Source organism: Vulpes lagopus, chromosome 7 (assembly GCF_018345385.1).
Source record: "Vulpes lagopus strain Blue_001 chromosome 7, ASM1834538v1, whole genome shotgun sequence".
NCBI classification, from domain to species: Eukaryota; Metazoa; Chordata; class Mammalia; order Carnivora; family Canidae; genus Vulpes; species Vulpes lagopus.
The window spans coordinates 98,326,451-98,333,992 of record NC_054830.1 but is presented as its reverse complement, the minus strand read 5'-3'; positions in this window follow the sequence as shown (position 1 = coordinate 98,333,992).

Sequence of the window (7,542 nt, the reverse complement as noted above, 5' to 3'; positions counted from 1 at the left end):
TTTCGGGGAATTTTTAATAGGACTAGCAGAGGAACCAACATTGGGGATTATTTTCTCAGTGTGGGGTTAGATGTGTAATGCATATGTTTGCCCTGAGGACCCTAAACCACATTCTATAAAACTCTGTTAAAATGCCTTTCTCCTCCTCAACTATTAACATTTTCCTGTGCATATTGTTCATTTGTAGCAGTCCTGGCCAAAAGTTTCTAAAGCTACGTTCCCCCACAGACCATTATTTTTGTGCTAATTAATTAGCGAAACCAATATCTCAGATATGAAATTCCAAGCTCTGGTTACTGGGTTTGGCTGAAAAATCTGTTTTTCTAATTATTGACTACTTTCTGCTACTTTCCGTCCACCACCTCAGTTCTTGGCCGGAGCTAGCGCCTGGGAGCTGGGGAGGTCTCCAATGGCAACCCAGCTCCACATCCAAGGGGGGAGTGGGAGGAAGAGATTGCAGCTGTCAGAGTCACTGAGGATTTGGGAGGAAGGAAGGGGAAGAGAAAGAGTAGATTTGCCGGGCAGACTTAAAAAGGAAAAAGACCTTTTGACAAAATTTCAGGGAGGTGTAATCCTAGAAAGTTACTAAATATCCTTCCACTCTTAGAGGCAACACAGTTTTCAAAAGGTATAGATCAAGAGGAAAATGGGAACTGTTCTCCTTGGGAACAAAATCTGCATATATGTTTTTGTGTTCTTATGCCCTTGATTGTTTGATTTGGTTTTATTTCTGAAATCCTGGAGCTGCCTGAATTTTTTTTTTCTCAATTGATAGGAATTTAGGCAGATTGTTCTCTCATTACTCTCAGTATTTACCATTTTTGTTGCATATCTGATTGTTTACATTTGAGGTTACATACACACATATACATAGACACACATGTATGCATGCATGCATACACATGTAAACACACACACGGGAGAGGTTTTGAAATCTGCCTAAAATTTGATTCCATAATCTGTCCACCAGATTAGGAGCTTTGACAGAACACAAGAAGCAGTGATTTGTGAAAAATAAAATACTGTGGCATATTTTTACCCTGCTGAGCTGAAGCAATCCAGTAAGCCACTTATCTATCACCTAAAAATCAGACAAATACACTTGGGCATATCAGTAAAAAATAGGGATCAACATAAAAAAAAACATGGGGAAATAGACATATATGTTTACCTCCCATGTTTATTATATATTTATATAGTTATAGCTATAGTGGTGATGCCAAATATTTTTTTTTCTCCTGTATTTCTTCCCTGATTATAATGATTTTTTTAATAAAGGTAGCAGGGAAGGTCACTGATGTTCCTTGAACGTAAGCCATGCTGCAGGCACTGGGCAGGCTGTCCTATGTCTGCTGTCTCGCTGTAACTTATAACAGCCAAAGGAGCAGCATTATCCCAAGATAGCACGTGAGTACACGGATGCTCAGAGGTTACATAATGTGAGCAAGGTCAACTTCCTAGAACATGATATAGAAGAGACTTGAACTCAGCTCTGTCTAGAAGAAAACCCAGGCTTTCTCTCAAAACAGGCTTCTTGCAGAAACAGTCACCCAACACACCTCTGCATACAGTTTTCTCTTAAAATTAAAATTGTGCTTTTAATTCTTCTGTATGTTGACTTCTAACTCCCAAAGAGCAGTCTCTGAGTATATACAAAAGCATCATTGCCATAGGCCTCTTTAACACTGGTCAAATGGGGAAGGTCATTCCTCGGCAGCAGCCAGTAAGTCAGGGCTTTAAAATTAAGCAAGAACTTTGTCGGGGTGTGAGGGGCCATAAAGAAGGGGAAGGAAGGCCAGAAATGACAGTCTAAGTAAGAACAAGCAGAGACAAAAGCTATGGAATTGTCTTCGCTGAGGGCATTTTCTTTGCCTCCGGAATCCACCTGACTCGTCAATGTTTGGTGGCCTCCCTGGCACACGTTAAGTCACCACTTGCCAGACGGGGCCTCCAGCACCAGACTTTGTCCACTCACACGCAACCCCACGGCAGCCAGTTCTCCAGTACTCTGATAAATGAATCCGTGATCGTAACTGGCAACCAGTAAAAGGGAAACTCCTCTCCCTCACCCCCAGATGATGTCTCCACTTTCAACAGAACTTTGAAAGTTTTAGGAAAGTAACCCAGGTGTCATTGTAGGCATCGTGGGAGAAATTCTTTCATTATTTGCATTTTAAGTATTTCCCATATTTTTATCATCCTTGTACCACCAGTATGATTTTGTCATATTCTATTACAGGCTCAGTATTTGTCTTTAATTCTTTATACTGACCCCCTATGTTTATGTTTTATGTTGATCCTTATTTTTTACTGATATACCCAAGTGCATTTGGCCAACTTTTAGGTGCTAGCTAAGAGGTTTATTGAATTGTTTCAGCACAGCAGGGTAAAAATATGCCACAGTATTTTATTTTTCACGAATCACTGCTCCTTGTATATTTCTTTAGGTTTGTTTTTTTATGTGATAGTTAAGTGATTTATTAAGTGGTCTCAGCTAGGCAGGGTAAAAGCATGCTAGAGTTTTGTTTTTCCCCAGTCACTTTCTTCTCAACCGGTGGCAATGAAAAGGCAACGTCCCAGGATTTTATTTGCCTTCTGCTATCTGGTAAAAGGAGGTATGAGAAAGAGAAGTTTGACAGCAATGGTTTAATGTTTTCAAGACTAATGGACAAATTAGGTGTTATACAAATGAAGCACGATTGTCCTTTCATCTTTTAATAATAGCTATCGCTCCCCTGACGGTTCTATATAGCAAGCACAACTATCCTCACAACAACTGTATGGGGTAGCGACTGTTATCATCCTCATTTTACAGATGAGGAAAGTGAGGCCAGGGAGGTTAAGTAACCTGCATGAACACTCAAAGCTGGTGAGTGGAGGAGCCAGCATGCACACCCAAGCACTCTGACTCAGAGGCCATTCTCTTCGTCTTCAGCGTATAATGCTTCTCTATTAAAATATAGCAGAAAAACGCATTTGTAAGCAACTGGAAGATGGCAGGCTACTACGTAAAATATTATTTTGTGAGGAAGATGAATGCATATTTTCTAATTGATTTCCTTCAGAGGACTCTATTTCTCTTCCATCGTATCCTGACAGTTTTGCAGACGTAGCAGAATCAAAGATTATTGGGTATTTGCCTGTGGTAACATCAACTTGGAGATGCTAGACACTCTACCAGTAACTTAACAGATTTTACTCTTAATGATATACTAATTGGAACTTCATATTGCCCTGCTTAGAATGCACATTATTGGTGAGAGTCCACAGGGCTGTCACACAGAGTTCTGCAGGGGCTGATTCTCAGCCAGACACTTTCCATCATTTTTTTAAAGTTGATAATCCAAGGGGCGCCTGGGTGGCTCAGTCAGTTAAGTGTCTGACTGTTGATTTCAGCTCAGGTCATGATCTCAGGGTGGTGAGATCAAGCCCCACGTTGGGCTCCTCCACACTGGGAGTGGAGCCTGCTTAAGACTCTCTCTCTGTGCCTCTCCCTCTGCCCCTCCTCCCTAGCCCATGTACTTTCTCTCTCTCTCTTTCTAAAAAAAAAAAAAAAAAAAAAAAAAAGCAATGGAGAACATTCTCTTTATATTTCCAGTGACAATAAAAGGGATACAGAAATCATATTTGAACCTTAAAATGACAAATACAGAAGAATGGACAATTATAAAGCAAAGGCTCAGGAATTGAGTTGTTGGAGTAAATGCATTTGCACATATGCGAATTGTTTTGTTCAAGTATAGCCCATCCCAGGGGAGAGGGATACAGCCACAATTCCTGGAAAAATGTTTATTCGAAGAAACATAGCCTTGGTGTCATTTCTCACTAGGGAGAAGGAGTTCCCCTTATACTGGACATTACTTTTCCCAACAAAGGAACCAAGTAACCATCTTCTGTCAATACTAGACCTTGGGCAAGACTCTACTTTGAACAGAACCAAAAGAAGGAGAGCAGAGCACTTGCCTTAGAGAGAGACAAATAACTGCAGGCTCTGCAGACTGAAAACGAAGCCATTTCACAGAGTGATACAGCTGAATAATAATAATAATCAGTATGATTCAAGAGAGAGATCTGTGGCCATGCACATTTCTGACTGCTTGCGACATACTAACGCCTTCAATGTTCTCAACAGTAGTAGGTATTCGGGAGAATTTCTATCCTCATTTTGCAGAAAAGTTAAGTAAACTGCCCCAAATCACAGAACCAAGATTTGGATCTGGACCATCTGTGCTCATGCCCACAATATTATGCTGCTTGTCAGGAAAAAAGAAAGTTTCTATTTTAAGTGAAGTTTGAACTAAATATGAAAACCCAGTGGACATAAGCAGAGAACGTGAACCAGGTAAAGCACTTAGAAGATCAGCATATCCTAAAAGAAGAAGAGACATCTGGATGAGAAAGAACAAAACTATCCTCTTACCTTGTGCAAAAGTTTCAAAAAAAATTCCTAGTTCAGAGGTGACAAAGTGAAACAGGGATAGAGAGGGGGAAGTTGGCAGGAGGGAAACATTAGAAATAAATATCAGAACCTCAAAGGATAGAATTTGCAATGTGCTATGCAGAATTTTATTTCAGTAAACCATATTTCTTGTCATCCATAATTCTGTTCTTGATGGATCCTTTTGTTTTCTGAACAAAATGCTGAGATATGACTCGGTTATTTCAGGAGATAGATATTTAGGCTGGACAGACCTATATGACGACGGGCAGTCACAACTGGAGAACACAAGCGTTCAGCAGCACCCATTGGGGAATGTGGCCTCAACAGGACTATTTCTGTCTGGCTATGCTCTGTATTTTACAAAGTTACTCAAAGATCTCATGTCATAATAGTTAAAGCTTTAATACACGCCAACAGCCAAAGCCTGGGGGCTGGGGCAGGATAATCATTTTATTCATTGTAAGGCTAGATATGATAATTGAGTTATAAAGAACTCAGAGGTGCCAGGGCAGAACTATCAAAATCATAAACAATGATTAAGCAGAGCCTAAAAAGAAGCAAAGACAATCAGGCTTTCTAAACAGAACAGTAGGCTACAGAGAAATGTGAGAGCAAACATTAGGCATTAACTGGGGACTTCAGGGTGAATTCCTGACTCCAGATTTTGTAAAACACTGAAATGCATTCCAAAAACAGGTAACAGAATCTCGGAGTCTGTGACTTTTTATTTTGAATCTTTTGAAGTAAAGAATACACTGGCCCGGGGTGGTTTTAACAGTCTTTCTTTGCAACTGGGACTGGCTTGGCTGGGGTCTCCAGGTCCGGGAAGGCAGGCGGCGATGGGCCCTAACTCCCACAGAAGCCCAGCAAGGGGCGGCACACCCCCCTGGCAGCAGGCTCTGCTCCTCGGCTCCTCGGGCCATCGTCGGAACCCCGAATGGTGCCAAGAGCAGATTTTTATTTTCCGTTGTTGTCAGTGAAGTCCTGTCTTCCATAAATGTAAACTAGGCTTAATTAGGACTTTTATTTAGAAAAGAAAAAAAAATGGGTTCTTTCGGGGAAAGATTTCTAAGGACCTCCTTCAATACCGTATAGCAAAAACACAGAACATGCCATATGAACCCCGCTTGGGAAATTCAAATAAGGAGCTTTAGAAACATAACGTGATTTGGCAAGAGCGTGATTTGAATGTGGTTGTGAGGTCCCACTAGCAACATATGCTTTTACTAAGCTGCGCTATTCCTTTTCTTTCACAGCCGGAGCTTTTAAAACGTTACTTTATATTTTCTACGATTATCATTCTGAACCCAAAGTAGTTAACTCTGAATAAAACTATCCTATTATGAAATTAGAGCTCATCCTGAAAGGGTGGGGGGGAAGGCGTTTGAATTTGACCTCTTTCCCTTCTCTCCACCCTCTCCAAATACACTCACAATAACCGAAGCGGGGTTGGGGGGTGCGCAGAGGGGGAGAAGTCTGCTTATGATTATGAGTTGAACTTTGAACTGTTCCTATTGTTCCTGCCAAGGAGTTTTGAATGCTAATGTAAAAAGATATATATATATATATATATATACATATATATAAAGTTAGATCTGCTAAGGTATTTTAAGAGTCTACTGTAATGCACCAACCTTTTTTTCCCCCTTGCTTCATTGTTAAAGATAATATGCCTATCTAACAAAAATGCTTTCAAGATGTAACCATATTTTGAAATGAGTATCATAATACATCCTTTGCAAGCCTGGAATTTGGAAACAAAGAACATGCTTTAATCTGTTTTTCTTCCTACCTGATGAGCAGGGCGACAATGCTGCCGGAGAGTTTAGACATGTCCCCAGTCTCATTTGCTTTTTTCCCTCTTTCTTCATCATGTGGAACCTGACAACCTTTCTTTCTGAAGCTACATAAATTAGACAGGGTGAAGACTATCAGCTCTCTTCCTAGCTCCAAAACAAGCCAAGACAAGAAAGGATGCCCTGGTTGACAGACAGACTTCCAGTGTTTCTGCTAAACCGGTAGGGCAGTAAGCTCCCCGTGCTCTCCTCTCCACTGAAATCACAACAGAGGCTAGATCCCAGGCTTTCTTTCACTTTTCTCCCTTTTACATAGTTAAAAGGCTATTTCACGTTATGTAAAAAGGGACGAAGAAGCCAAATGTATAGTCTTCACTGTGAATTCCCATTCTGTCTCAAAAAACGCTTCCTGGAGTATCACCTCCCGCGTTGTCTTACCTGAGAAGCCCTGACTCAAGTGACTTCATTGGTGAAAATGGTGTTTGAACAGGAATGACTTGACCTTTCCCTGCTGAGGCCTGGGATGGCAAAAATTATCTGTGCTTTTTCAAAGAAGTAGAAAATGAATGTCAACCAAAGAAGAAAGGGCGTAGGTCTCAGTTTGTGGAGGGAGTGACACAGCAATATAACCATCTGATGAGGGGAGATAATCAGCGCTGTCCCCATGACAGGAGGGATGGGAAAGCCCCAAGGAAGGTACTCAGTGAGTAGAAGGCTCCCAATATATTTTAACTGAATCTGGATCTCAATTCTGTCTTTGAGAGCAAGGTTTCCACTTGGGCCCTAAGAAAACCTTAATTTTCCTAAAAGAGGTCTTGGTTAAGATTTCAGGCCATCAGAGGACAACTCAAGGATCTAGTTTATTCATAGAAAGCATTAGTCACCCTGAAAAACTTTCCATTGTCAACACCCTCGGGCCTCTAGAAAGAAGATCACTGTTATGAATTGCAAAGCCTACCAATCTTCTCCAACAGTGTACAAGGTTGCATTAGGGGAAACCTGATCTCAAACAGAATAAATCTCTATTATTTCTAACAGACGTAGGTTACAGATGGGAAATTTCTAAACAATTATTTCGGGGTCTTGGTGGTTTTTTTCCCTACGTTCTGGCCCATTAGCGGTGGTATCTAGATTCCAACAAAAGCCCCCTCCATGGGAAGTCTATGGTTCCTCTTCTTCTAGCCAGAATCAGAACACTGGCAAAATTATTCCAACATTGTGGAATTTAGCAAAACCACTGCATTACTAGACAGTTATGTATGCAATAGTGTCTAATTGGCTAACTGCAGGAATAATAGATGGACA